Source organism: Triticum urartu, chromosome 2A (genome assembly GCF_056163025.1).
Source record: "Triticum urartu cultivar PI428250 chromosome 2A, HENAU_Tu73, whole genome shotgun sequence".
NCBI classification, from domain to species: domain Eukaryota; kingdom Viridiplantae; phylum Streptophyta; class Magnoliopsida; order Poales; family Poaceae; genus Triticum; species Triticum urartu.
This window is the reverse complement of record NC_141874.1, coordinates 53,419,215-53,434,920: the sequence shown is the minus strand read 5'-3', so window position 1 is coordinate 53,434,920 and position 15,706 is coordinate 53,419,215.

Genomic DNA, 15,706 nt, shown 5'->3' with positions numbered 1-15,706 from the left:
AGGACTGGAACCAAACTTGGTTTTATTGTCAGGATATTTCTCCAGCAAACGAGAAGCCTCTGTCGGGTTACCGCCCCGGTCGTCTTGACTCCAAGTTCACCCTTCCGGATAAGCTCACAGTTGCTGAACGCAAGAGGCTACTTCCCTCCATTAGAAGAATTAACGCTTTGTTGGGCAATGGTTTAACCGGAGTAGATCTGACCCACTGCTGGATCTCATGGCGGGTTATTCCATTAGGCCGTCGTGACTCTGAGATTGAGATGGTCAAGCAGCTTCAATTGAAGTATGAGGTATGTAGTTTTCGGTTTACCAATATTCCTTCAGCCCCTAAGTCTGTAGATTATGAGAAGAACGAAATAACCTGTAGACTTAGAATATAGGTCGAGACCTTTACTTCTGAATCTTTGCCTTGTACTGAGAGAACAAAACTTCACCCATAGTCCCCAAGGACCGGTTCATTTTGATCATTAATGAATCGGTACTTTAAGATTTAACACTGTCTTTAAAGTATTTTAACACTCCGGCTTAACCTTGAAAAACTTGCTGAACTGCGTACATTAGCCCCCAAGTGCCAAGTGTTGTTACTTTGTAAAGGACTTGGGACTTCAAATATATTGGTAGAGTCGCAAAAATTTGATTTGGCATACATTAGCCCCCAAGTGCCAAGTGATTTATTCGTAAAGTATTTGGGACTTCAAATTTTGAATTTTGGATACTGGAATTTAAAACCAAATCTTGACTTATCTGAATATTTCACAGAATGCATTGTCTGAACTGACCTCCCAATTGACTGACGCAAAGACCTGACTAGCAAGTCAGGAGTCAGAAATCAAATCTTCCACCTCCAAATTGCAAATGAGCCTTTCTGAAACGGAGACGTTGAAGACCAGCTTTGCTGCCAAAGAGAAAACTTGGGAGAATGAGAAAACACTCCTGACCCGCCGGGCTGAGACAACCGAAACAACTTTGACAGAAATTTCAACAGAGCTGAACAATTTGAAAGGCCGGGTATCTCAGATGGTTGCTGCGATTTTTGGTAAGCTGTCTGAATTGATCTTGAATATAATTTTTGTCAAACCGGAATATGATCCGCCAACTGAATTTGTTAAGAATATATACAGGTCCGCGAAGCAAAAATCTGAGCCAAGACCCGTTGATTAAGCTGAAGGCAGTATACACCTTGGTTTCACAATTATACATTGGTGCACAACGGGCTATGGCTGCTATCTCTCCGGTAAATCAAGGATCCAACCGGCTTAGCAATGTCCTGAAGAAGCTGTCCATCCTTCCTGCTAGATTCCAAGAGGTAAAACGCTCATGTGCACGAGCTAGTGCACTGATTGCCCTAAGCCGTTCCAAAGCTTGGGTGCCAGACCTAGACCCGGCGGACGTGGCAAGGGGCTATCCTACTGTGAAGGAGGACGGGTCTCCTTTTGATCAAGATGACTTTATAGCCTGCATCCGTGAAGTCCGGCCTCAGGCGACTAGACTTGGAGATGACACCAACGTGGACAAATACCAGCCGGGTTTGACAGTGCAAATAAGAAGATGGTCACTCCTTCATACAAAGTTGCCGATCTGATTCCACTTGTGAGAGATGATACATTCACCCCGGAAATTGGCCCGGTCGGCCTGATTGACGACGAAGCTGAATTTGTCGCCATGAACGGCTTTGATTGGTCCAAATCCAACTTCCAGCAGACTCAAGATGGTGAACCGGTGAGGGAAGGACAATGATCATCTTTATGGGCTTATAAAGCCTTGTAATAGCTTAGCTGTTTAAAACACCACATGTTTGCTTATGCCATCGCGCATAAAACACTTCTATGTGAATCTGTTCTTCCGGATGCCAATGTTTAATGCTTGTCTCTGCAATGTTTAAACTCTGTTCCTTGAACACAAGGAAAAACCTGGCAAGGCGGTTTAGAACCAACTGGGTTTAAACACCTAATTGACATCCCATATTTTTACATTAATAAATAGCAGAGACAAATACAAATAAAGGATAAGGTTTAATAATAGCTCTTTAATGCAACAAGTAAGCGCATATGAGCAAGAACCATACCTTGTCCTTGTTGATCCTTAGATCGCCAGTTTAAATAACTCGGATGATGAAATTGAGAATTCGATATATATGAAAAGTTAATACTTCTTGAATACTCAATGATCATCATATCTTAGTAGCTCGTACCTTTGAATCCTTGAACCCCCGGCTTGAATAACCTGGGCAGCAGTGTTGTCCAATAATTGAGCCGGCGAAGAATACTAGGCTATCTTATTTGAAACAACAAAAACTCAAAGGCAAGCAACGGATAATAAACATAATTTTAACTCTGTATTCAAAAGATTGGGGGTTTCTGATTCGAATACGATCAGTAAACCGGACCAAAGGGGTTAAGCTAGGATTCGAATACGACCATATAGCCCCCAATGGCTTTGGCGTTGCGCCGACCAAGAGGGTACTGACAGCTATGTTCTCTTTGGTTCGAATACGACCTATGTTTGAACAGGAAGCCCCCAAATGACCTTGAGAGGTTTTTAACGACCATGATTCGAATACGATCCAAGTCAGCTCAAAAGGGGTTAAACTATGATTCAGATACGATCAAGAAGCCCCCAAGTGAGTTTGTCCTTGAGCCGATCAAGATGGTTACGACAGCTATGTTCTCTTTGGTTCGAATACGACCTATGTTTGAACAGGAAGCCCCCAAGTGACCATGAGATTTACAGCTAGATTCAAATACGTTCATAAGCCGAACTAGAAAAGGTTAAACTTGATTCAAATATGATCAGATCCTTAATAGTCATTTGGGAAAAAATAATAAAGATGCATAATCTTTGAAAAGAAAAGATACCGATGGTCTTACTTTATTGCTTATCATCGTATATACAATGTGAACGTATGTACATGATGAGAGCCGGGGACTCAGGTATAGTACAGCCGAAGTTGAGCAATGTTCCACGGCCGGCGGGTCTCCTCTTCTGATTTACGCGAGTCTGCGTGCTCTCGAACGTCAATGAGGTAGTAAGGCCCGTTGTTTTAATTTTTACTGACCACAAAGGGTCCTTCCCAAGGTGGGGATAACTTGTGTGCATCTGACAAATCCTGGATGAGCCGGAGCACCAAGTCGCCTTCCTGAAAAGTCCTGGACTTAACCCGGCGGCTGTGATAACGACGCGGGTCCTGTTGATAAATTGCTGACCGTGCTGTCGCTAGGTCTCTTTCTTCATCTAATAATTCAAGTGCATCCTGTCTGGCTTTTTCATTGTTAGCTTCAACATAAGCCGCCACACGGGGCGAGTCATGATGGATGTCACTGGACAATACTGCTTCTGCTCCATAAACCATGAAGAAGGGTGTGTGACCGGTAGACCTGTTGGGCGTAGTATTGATGCTCCATAACACTTAGGGCAACTCCTCTACCCAACAACTCGGCGTTCGCTGTAAAGGAACCATAAGCCGGGGCTTTAGCCCTTTCAGAATTTCCTGATTGGCTCTCTCAGCTTGACCATTGGATTGAGGATGAGCTATAGAAGAAACATCAAGCCGGATGTGCTCTCGCTGACAAAACTCTTCCATAGCCCCTTGGGATAGATTAGTGCCATTGTCTGTGATAATACTGTGTGGAAAACCGAAACGGAAGATTATTTTCTTCATGAACTGAACCGCCATGGCTGCATCACACTTACTCACAGGCTCCGCCTCAACCCATTTAGTGAACTTATCAACAGCCACCAAGAGATGTGTCTTCTTATCCTTAGACCTTTTGAAAGGTCCCACCATGTCAAGCCCCCAGACTGCAAACGGCAAAGTGATTGGAATCATCCGGAGCTCTTGAGCCGGCACATGCGCTCGTCGTGCGAATTTCTGACATCCATCACATCTACTGACCAAATCTTCTCCATCAGCGTGAGCCGTCAACCAGTAAAAACCGTGACGAAACGCCTTGGCCACTAAGGATTTTGACCCGGCGTGATGACCACAATCGCCTTCATGGATCTCACGAAGGATTTCTTGACCTTCTTCGGGGGAAACACACCGTTGAAACGCTCCGGAAACACTGCGATGAAATAACTCTCCATCTGAAATCGTCATGGACTTAGACCGTCGGGTTATCTGTCAAGCCAGGGTCTCATCCGCTGGCAATTCACCCCGGGTCAGGTAAGCCAAGAACGGCACCGTACAATCTGGGATGACATGAAGAGCCGCCACCGACTGCGCCTCCGGGTCAGGAACAGCTAAATCTTCTTCTATGGGCAACTTGATAGAGGGGTTATGCAAAACATCTAAAAAGGTGTTGGGTGGTACCGGCTTACGTTGAGACCCCAGCCGGCTTAAAGCGTCAGCTGCTTCGTTTTTTCGACGGTCAATGTGTTCCACATGATAACCTTTAAAATATCCTGCAACGGCATCGACCTCTCGGCGATAAGCCGCCATGAGAGGGTCTTTGGAATCCCACTTGCCAGACACCTGCTGAGCCACTAGATCTAAATCACCAAGACATCTGACCCGGCTCAAGCTCATCTCTTTTGCCACTCGAAGACCATGGAGCAATGCTTCATACTCTGCTGCGTTGTTAGCAAATGGAAACATCAATCGTAACACGTAACAAAATTCATCACCTCATGGGGAAGTTAATACAACTCCAGCCCCCGAGCCTTCCAATTGCTTGGATCCATTAAATTGAATAGTCCAATATGTGTTGTCCGGCTTTTCTTCTGGCATATGCATCTCTGTCCAGTCATTGATTAAGTCAACCAGAGCCTGAGACTTAATCGTAGTGCGTGGAACATACTTCAGCCCATGAGACCCAAGCTCAATTGCCCACTTGGCAACTCGCCCTGTAGCTTCTCTATTTTGAATAATGTCTCCCAAAGGAGCAGAGCTAACCACAGTGATTGGATGTCCCTGAAAGTAATGCTTAAGCTTCCGGCTTGCCATGAACACCCCATAAACAAGCTTCTGCCAATGTGGATATCGTTGCTTAGACTCAATTAGCACTTCACTGACATAATAAACCGGCCGCTGAACCGGATGCTCTTTGCCAGCCTCCTTGCGCTCTACCACCATAGCCACACTAACATCCGTGAGTTAGCAGCTATGTATAACAATAGAGGCTCTTTCTCAACTGGAGCAGCTAGGACTGGCGGCTCAGCCAGTTGTGCCTTCAGATCCTCAAAAGCAGCGTTCGCAGCATCGCTCCAAACAAACACATCCGTTTTCTTCATCAACTGATACAGAGGCATAGCCTTTTCCCCTAACCGGCTTATGAACCGGCTCAAAGCAGCCACACGACTCGTCAGTCGTTGAACATCATTGACGCAGGTTGGTTTGGCCAGAGATGTAATTGCCTTGATCTTCTCCGGGTTAGCTTCAATACCTCGGTTAGACACCAGAAAGCCCAAGAGCTTGCCGGCTGGCACTCCAAAGACACACTTGGTCGGGTTAAGCATCATCTTGTAAACCCGAAGATTAACAAAAGTCTCTTTCAGGTCTGTGACCAAGATTTCCTCTTCCCTGGACTTCACCACTATATCATCCACATAGGCATGAACATTGCGCCCAATTTGATCATGAAGACAATTCTGCACACACCGTTGGTAAGTCGCCTGAGCACCCTTGAGCCCAAAAGGCATAGACACATAGCAGAAAGCCCCAAAAGGTGTTATAAACGCCGTTTTCTCTTGATCCTTGACTGCCATCTTAATCTGATGATACCCGGAGTAAGCATCTAAGAAACTCAACCATGAGCAACCCGCCGTAGCATCAATGATCTGATCAATACGGGGAAGAGCAAAAGGATCAGCCGGACAAGCCTTGTTTAAGTCTGTGTAATCCACACACATACGCCAGGTGCCATTCTTTTTTAGCACGAGCACCGGGTTAGCTAGCCATTCTGGATGAAAAACCTCCACAATGAACCCGGTCGCCAAGAGCCGTGCCACCTCTTCTCCAATGGCCTTACGCCTTTCTTCATTGAACCACCAAAGAAACTGTCTAACATGTCTGAACTTTGGATCGATATTAAGCGTGTGCTCAGCGAGTTCCCTCGGGACACCCGACATGTCTGAAGGTTTCCATGCAAAGATGTCCCGGTTCTCACGGATGAACTCGATGAGCGTGCTTTCCTATTTCAGATCCAAGTTCGCGCTGATGATGAACTGTTTGGATGAATCGCCAGGCACAAAGTCAACCATCTTAGTGTCATCAGCTGATGAATCGCCACAGCGTATCCCTTGAGCCCTTCGAAGTTGCCCTTCAAGAACTCAAATCCACCGTGCACTGGCCCCACGGTGGGCGCCAACTGTCTTGGAATTGACACGGCAGATGTCCTAGAGCAACGACTTAGTCGTAGGGCCATCGCACTGGGAAGCTTAAAGGGGTTGATCAGGACAAAGGACACACAGAGAGTTTTAATACTAGTTCGGCCCCTTACGATGAAGGTAAAAGCCTACGTCTAGTTGGGATTGGTATTGCTGAGGTTTCAATATCCAAGAGGCTTAACTCGCCAGCTTGGCTACCGACTTGGTTGTTTCTTGCCCTAATCCACCACCGGGTCATCCTCTTATATACATGGGTTGGCGCCTGGTGGCCTACAGAGTCCCGACTGGCTCATAATCGTGTCCGGCTCGGTAACCTTCTTTACATGCCTTTCTTTACAAGTCTTTCTTTACATATGGCGGTTCATAATATCAGGCCTTAAACTGAAGGAAATATGCCCTAGAGGCAATAATAAAGTTATTATTTATTTCCTTATATCATGATAAAAGTTTATTATTCATGCTAGAATTGTATTAACCGGAAACATAATACATGTGTGCATACATAGACAAATAGAGTGTCACTAGTATGCCTCTACTTGACTAGCTCGTTAATCAAAGATGGTTATGTTTGCTAACCATGGACAAAGAGTTGTCATTTGATTAACGGGATCACATCATTGGTTGAATGATCTGATTGACATGACCCATTCCATTAGCTTAGCACCCGATCGTTTAGTATGTTGCTATTGCTTTCTTCATGACTTATACATGTTCCTATGACTATGAGATTATGTAACTCCCGTGTGCCGGAGGAACACTTTGTGTGCTACCAAATGTCACAACGTAACTGGGTGATTATAAAGGTGCTCTACAGGTGTCTCCAAAGGTACATGTTGGGTTGACGTATTTCGAGATTAGGATTTGTCACTCCGATCGTCGGAGAGGTATCTCTGGGCCCTCTCGGTAATGCACATCACTTAAGCCTTGCAAGCATTGCAACTAATGAGTTAGTTGCGGGATGATGTATTACGGAACGAGTAAAGAGACTTGCCGGTAACGAGATTGAACTAGGTATTGGATACCGACGATCGAATCTCGGGCAAGTAACATACCGATGACAAAGGGAACAACGTATGTTGTTATGCGGTCTGACCGATAAAAGATCTTCGTAGAATATGTAGGAACCAATATGGGCATCCAGGTCCCGCTATTGGTTATTGACCAGAGACGTGTCTCGGTCATGTCTACATTGTTCTTGAACCCGTAGGGTCCGCACGCTTAAGGTTTCGATGATAGTTATATTATGAGTTTATACGTTTTGATGTACCGAAGGTTGTTCGGAGTCCCGGATGAGATCACGGACATGACGAGGAGTCTCGAAATGGTCGAGACATAAAGATTGATATATTGGAAGCCTATGTTTGGATATCGGAAGCGTTTCGGGTGAAATCGGGATTTTACCGGAAAACCGGGAGGTTACCGGAACCCCCCGGGAGGTACATGGGCCTTAATGGGCCTTAGTGGAAGAAGAGGAGAGGTGGCCAGGGCTGGGCCGCGTGCCCCTCCCCCCTAGTCCGAATAGGACAAGGAGGGAGGGGGCCGGCGCCCCCCTCCTTCTCTCTCTCTCTCTATTCCCACCTCGCGAATCCTATTCCAACTAGGATTGGGGGAGAAGTCCTACTCCCGGAGGGAGTAGGACTCCTCCTGGCGCGCCCTATGATGGCCGGCCGGCCTCCCCCTCTTGAACCTTTATATACGGAGGCAGGGGCACCCCTAGAGACACAAGTTGATCCACGTGATCATATTCTTAGCTGTGTGCGGTACCCCCTTCCACCATAGTCCTCGATAATATTGTAACGGTGCTTAGGCGAAGCCCTGCGACGATAGTACATCAAGATCGTCACCATGCCGTCGTGCTGACGGAACTCTTCCCCAACACTTTGCTGGATGGGAGTCCGGGGATCGTCATTGAGCTGAACATGTGCTAGAACTCGGAGGTGCCGTAGTTTCGGTGCTTGATCGGTCGGGCCGTGGAGACGTACGACTACATCAACCAAACGCTTCCGTTGTCGATCTACAAGGGTACGTAGATCACACTCTCCCCTCTCGTTGCTATGCATCACCATGATCTTGCGTGTGCGTAGGAAATTTTTCGAAATTACTACGTTACCCAACAATGGTATCAAAGCCTAGGTTTTATGTGTTGATGTTATATGCACGAGTAGAACACAAGTGAGTTGTGGGCGATATAAGTCATACTGCTTACCAGCATGTCATACTTCGGTTCGGCGGTATTGTTGGACGAAGCGGCCCGGACCGACATGACGCGTACGCTTACGCGAGACCGGTTCTCCCGACGTGCTTTGCACATAGGTGGCTTGCGGGTGACAGTTTCTCCAACTTTAGTTGAACCGAGTGTGGCTACGCCCGGTCCTTGCGAAGGTTAAAACAACACCAACTTGACAAACTATCGTTGTGGTTTTGATGCGTAGGTAAGATTGGTTCTTGCTTAAGCCCGTAGCAGCCATGTAAAACTTGCAACAACAAAGTAGAGGACGTCTAACTTGTTTTTGCAGGGCATGTTGTGATGTGATATGGTCAAGACATGATGCTAAATTTTATTGTATGAGATGATCATGTTTTGTAACCGAGTTATCGGCAACTGGCAGGAGCCATATGGTTGTCGCTTTATTGTATGCAATGCAATCGCGCTGTAATGCTTTACTTTATCACTAAGCGGTAGCGATAGTCGTGGAAGCATAAGATTGGCGAGACGACAACGATGCTACGATGGAGATCAAGGTGTCGCGCCGGTGACGATGGTGATCATGACGGTGCTTCGGAGATGGAGATCACAGGCACAAGATGATGATGGCCATATCATATCACTTATATTGATTGCATGTGATGTTTATATTTTATGCATCTTATCTTGCTTTGATTGACGGTAGCATTATAAGATGATCTCTCACTAAATTATCAAGATAAAAGTGTTCTCCCTGAGTATGCACCGTTGCCAAAGTTCGTCGTGCTCAGACACCACGTGATGATCGGGTGTGATAAGCTCTATGTCCATCTACAACGGGTGCAAGCCAGTTTTGCACACGCAGAATACTCAGGTTAAACTTGACGAGCCTAGCATATGCAGATATGGTCTCGGAACACTGAGATCGAAAGATCGAGCGTGAATCATCTAGTAGATATGATAGACATAGCGATGTTCACCATTGAAAACTACTCCATTTCACGTGATGATCGGTTATGGTTTAGTTGATTTGGATCACGTGATCACTTAGAGGATTAGAGGGATGTCTATCTAAGTGGGAGTTCTTTAAGTAATTTGATTAATTGAACTTAAATTTATCATGAACTTAGTACCTGATAGTATCTTGCTTATGTATGTTTGATTGTAGATAGATGGCCCGTGCTGTTGTTCCGTTGAATTTTAATGCATTCCTTGAGAAAGCAAAGTTGAAAGATGATGGTAGCAATTACACGGACTGGGTCCGTAACTTGAGGATTATCCTCATTGCTGCACAGAAGAATTACGTCCTGGAAGCACCGCTGGGTGCCAGGCCTGCTGCTGGAGCAACACCAGATGTTATGAATGTTTGGCAGAGCAAAGCTGATGACTACTCGATAGTTCAGTGTGACATGCTTTACGGCTTAGAATCGGGACTTCAATGACGTTTTGAACGTCATGGAGCATATGAGATGTTCCAGGAGTTGAAGTTAATATTTCAAGCAAATGCCTGGATTGAGAGATATGAAGTCTCCAATAAGTTCTATAGCTGCAAGATGGAGGAGAACAGTTATGTCAGTGAGCATATACTCAAAATGTCTGGGTATAATAATCACTTGATTCAGATGGGAGTTAATCTTCCAGATGATTGCGTCATTGACAGAATTCTCCAATCACTGCCACCAAGCTACAAGAGCTTTGTGATGAACTATAATATGCAAGGGATGAATAAGACTATTCTCGAGCTCTTCGCAATGCTGAAAGCCGTGGAGGTAGAAATCAAAAAGGAGCATCAAGTGTTGATGGTCAACAAGACCACTAGTTTCAAGAAAAAGGGCAAAGGGAAGAAGAAGGGGAACTTCAAGAAGAACAACAAGCAAGTTGCTGCTCAAGAGAAGAAACCCAAGTCTGGACCTAAGCCTGAAACTAAGTGCTTCTACTGCAAGCAGACTGGTCACTGGAAGCGGAACTGCCCCAAGTATTTGGTGGATAAGAAGGATGGCAAGGTGAACAAAGGTATATGTGATATACATGTTATTGATGTGTACCTTACTAGAGCTTGCAGTAGCACTTGGGTATTTGATACTGGTTCTGTTGCTAATATTTGCAACTCGAAACAGGGACTACGGATTAAGCGAACACTATCAAAGGATGAGGTGACGATGCGCGTACGAAATGGTTCCAAAGTCGATGTGATCGCGGTCGGCACGCTACCTCTACATCTACCTTCAGGATTAGTATTAGACCTAAATAATTGTTATTTGGTGCCAGCATTGAGCATGAACATTATATCTGGATCTTGTTTAATGCGAGACGGTTATTCATTTAAATCAGAGAATAATGGTTGTTCTATTTATATGAGTAATATCTTTTATGGTCATGCACCTTTGAAGAGTGGTCTATTTTTGATGAATCTCGATAGTAGTAACACACATATTCATAATGTTGAAGCCAAAAGATGCAGAGTTGATAATGATAGTGCAACTTATTTGTGGCACTGCCGTTTAGGTCATATCGGTATAAAGCGCATGAAGAAACTCCATACTGATGGACTTTTGGAACCACTTGATTATGAATCACTTGGTACTTGCGAACCGTGCCTCATGGGCAAGATGACTAAAACACCGTTCTCCGGTACTATGGAGAGAGCAACAGATTTGCTGGAAATCATACATACAGATGTATGTGGTCCGATGAATATTGAGGCTCGTGGCGGATATCGTTATTTTCTCACCTTCACAGATGACTTAAGCAGATATGGGTATATCTACTTAATGAAACACAAGTCTAAAACATTTGAAAAGTTCAAAGAATTTCAGAGTGAAGTTGAAAATCATCGTAACAAGAAAATAAAGTTTCTACGATCTGATCGTGGAGGAGAATATTTGAGTTACGAGTTTGGTGTACATTTGAACAATGCGGAATAGTTTCGCAACTCATGCCACCCGGAACACCACAACGTAATGGTGTGTCCGAACGTCGTAATCGCACTTTACTAGATATGGTGCGATCTATGATGTCTCTTACTGATTTACCGCTATCGTTTTGGGGTTATGCTTTAGAGACGGCCGCATTCACGTTAAATAGGGCACCATCAAAATCCGTTGAGACGACACCTTATGAACTATGGTTTGGCAAGAAACCAAAGTTTTCGTTTCTTAAAGTTTGGGGCTGCGATGCTTATGTGAAAAAGCTTCAACCTGATAAGCTCGAACCCAAATCGGAGAAATGTGTCTTCATAGGATACCCAAAGGAGACTGTTGGGTACACCTTCTATCACAGATCCGAAGGCAAGGCATTCATTGCTAAGAATGGATCCTTTCTAGAGAAGGAGTTTCTCTCGAAAGAAGTGAGTGGGAGGAAAGTAGAACTTGACGAGGTAACTGTACCTGCTCCCTTATTGGAAAGTAGTACATCACAGAAACCTGTTTCTGCGACACCTACACCAATTAGTGAGGAAGCTAATGATAATGATCATGAAACTTCAGAACAAGATACTACTGAACCTCGTAAGATCCGCACCAGAGTGGTACGGTAATCCTGTTCTGGAAATCATGCTACTAGATCATGATGAACCTACGAATTATGAAGAAGCGATGGTGAGCCCAGATTCCATAAAATGGCTTGAAGCCATGAAATCTGAGATGGGATCCATGTATGAGAACAAAGTATGGACTTTGGTTGACTTGTCCGTTGATCGGCAAGCAATTGAGAATAAATGGATCTTCAAGAAGAAGACTGACGCTGACGGTAATATTATTGTCTACAAAGGTCGACTTGTCGCAAAAGGTTTTTGACAAGTTCAAGGGGTTGACTACAAGTTCAAAATGGATCAAGCAAAGAAAGGATTCTTGCCTGTGTTACAAGGTGTGAAGTTGAGTCAGACTCAATGCCCGACCACTGCAGAAGATAGAGAGAAAATGAAAGATGTTCCCTATGCTTCAGCCATAGGCTTTATCATGTATGCAATGCTGTGTACCAGACCTGATGTGTGCCTTGCTATAAGTCTAGCAGGGAGGTACCAAAGTAATCCAGGAGTGGATCACTGGACAGCGGTCAAGAACATCCTGAAGTACCTGAAAAGGACTAAGGATATGTTTCTCGTATATGGAGGTGACAAAGAGCTCATCGTAAACGGTTACGTTGATGCAAGCTTTGACACTGATTCAGACGATTCTAAATCGCAAACCGGATACATGTTTACATTAAACGGTGGAGCTGTCAGTTGGTGCAGTTCTAAACAAAGCGTCGTGGCGGGATCTATATGTGAAGCAGAGTACATAGCTGCTTCAGAAGCAGCAAATGAAGGAGTCTGGATGAAGGAGTTCATATCCGATCTAGGTGTCATACCTAGTGCATCGGGTCCAATGAAAATCTTTTGTGACAATACTGGTGCAATTGCCTTGGCGAAGGAATCCAGATTTCACAAAAGAACCAAGCACATAAAAAGACGCTTCAATTCCATCCGGGATCTAGTCCAGGTGGGAGACATAGAGATTTGCAAGATACATACGGAGCTGAATGTAGCAGACCCGTTGACTAAGCCTCTTCCACGAGCAAAACATGATCAGCACCAAAGCTCCATGGGTGTTAGAATCATTACTGTGTAATCTAGATTATTGACTCTAGTGCAAGTGGGAGACTGAAGGAAATATGCCCTAGAGGCAATAATAAAGTTATTATTCATTTCCTTATATCATGATAAAATTTTATTATTCATGCTAGAATTGTATTAACCGGAAACATAATACATGTGTGAATACATAGACAAACAGAGTGTCACTAGTATGCCTCTACTTGACTAGCTCGTTAATCAAAGATGGTTATGTTTCCTAACCATGGACAAAGAGTTGTCATTTGATTAACGGGATCACATCATTGGTTGAATGATCTGATTGACATGATCCATTCCATTAGCTTAGCACCCGATCATTTAGTATGTTGCTATTGCTTTCTTCATGACTTATACATGTTCCTATGACTATGAGATTATGTAACTCCCGTGTGCCGGAGGAACACTTTGTGTGCTACCAAACGTCACAACGTAACTGGGTGATTATAAAGGTGCTCTACAGGTGTCTCCAAAGGTACATGTTGGGTTGACGTATTTCGAGATTAGGATTTGTCACTCAGATCGTCGGAGAGGTATCTCTGGGCCCTCTCGGTAATGCACATCACTTAAGCCTTGCAAGCATTGCAACTAATGAGTTAGTTGCGGGATGATGTATTACAGAACGAGTAAAGAGACTTGCCGGTAACGAGATTGAACTAGGTATTGGATACCGACGATCAAATCTCGGGCAAGTAACATACCGATGACAAAGGGAACAACGTATGTTGTTATGCGGTCTGACCGATAAAAGATCTTCGTAGAATATGTAGGAACCAATATGGGCATCCAGGTCCCGCTATTGGTTATTGACCGGAGACGTGTCTCGGTCATGTCTACATTGTTCTCGAACCCGTAGGGTCCGCACGCTTAAGGTTTCGATGATAGTTATATTATGTGTTTATACGTTTTGATGTACCGAAGGTTGTTCGGAGTCCCGGATGAGATCACGGACATGACGAGGAGTCTTGAAATGGTCGAGACATAAAGATTGATATATTGGAAGCCTATGTTTGGATATCGGAAGTGTTCCGGGTGAAATCGGGATTTTACCAGAAAACCGGGAGGTTACCGGAACCCCCCGGGAGGTACATGGGCCTTAATGGGACTTAGTGGAAGAAGAGGAGAGGCGGCCAGGGCTGGGCCGCGCGCCCCTCCCCCCTAGTCCGAATAGGACAAGGAGAGAGGGGGACGGCGCCCCCCTCCTTCTCTCTCTCTCTATTCCCACCTCGCGAATCCTATTCCAACTAGGATTGGGGGGGAAGTCCTACTCCCGGAGGGAGTAGGACTCCTCCTGGCGCGCCCTATGATGGCCGGCCGGCCTCCCCCTCTTGAAACTTTATATATGGAGGCAGGGGCACCCCTAGAGACACAAGTTGATCCACTCTAATCATATTCTTAGCCGTGTGCGGTGCCCCCTTCCACCATAGTCCTCGATAATATTGTAACGGTGCTTAGGCGAAGCCCTGCGACGATAGTACATCAAGATCGTCACCACGCCGTCGTCCTGACGGAACTCTTCCCCGACACTTTGCTGGATCGGAGTCCGGGGATCGTCATCGAGCTGAACGTGTGCTAGAACTCGGAGGTGCCGTAGTTTCGGTGCTTGATCGGCCGGGCCGTGGAGACGTACGACTACATCAACCAAACGCTTCCGTTGTCGATCTACAAGGGTACGTAGATCACACTCTCCCCTCTTGTTGCTATGCATCACCATGATCTTGCGTGTGCGTAGGAAATTTTTTGAAATTACTACGTTACCCAACATAAACTGCCTTCAGGCCCTTGGGCTTTCTGCAATATTTAATAAACAACAATCTTAGATGTTTTACTGGGCTTCTTGCGTAACCCGCCATTGGGGCTGACCCGGCCCCTCCTGGGCAGGTCTCAACTGATAATAATATCCCCAACAGTCGCCGTCGTCCACCGCCCTGGTGCTCTCGGCGCGGCGTGGTCAACGTGGAAGGAATGACTTCCATCGGACGTGGACTGTACATGGAGAGGCTGACAGCTGGGTCCATGACGGCAGCAAGGAAGTGCCTCCTTATTACGCGGAAAATAATGATTCCTCCACCTGACAGGAGGGACCCACCGGACGAGCCACCAGTATTTTGCGAAAAAAATTGTTTCCCCCTAACTGCTGGGACCCGCCGGACGGGCCACCGTATTTCGCGAAAAAACGTTCCCCCCGCTATCAGCTCGGACCCACCGAAAGTGCCTCCTTATTACGCACAAAAAAATGAATACTCCCCCGGCTAGCTAGGACCCACCTTGTTGGGAGGCTGACTTGTGGGCCTACTAAGTTGACGGGGACGAAGGGCTTTGTCAACTTAGTCAATATGAACGATTCTAGCTCCAGTGACCATACGATGTCCATCCGACGGCCGTAGTGCTTCTTCAACCTCTGGTCTTCTTGCTCTAGCCGCCCAAAGCAGCGCCGGTCATGCCGGATGCTCCTGCCTCCCGTGGCCGGCTGTGCTGCCGCAGAGGCCTCACCGCCCCCTACTATTCCCACCGCTGGCCAGGCCCTGCGGCGACGGCAGCCTCACACCGCAGCCGAACCAGTGAACCCTCGTAGTCCTCTCCGCGCG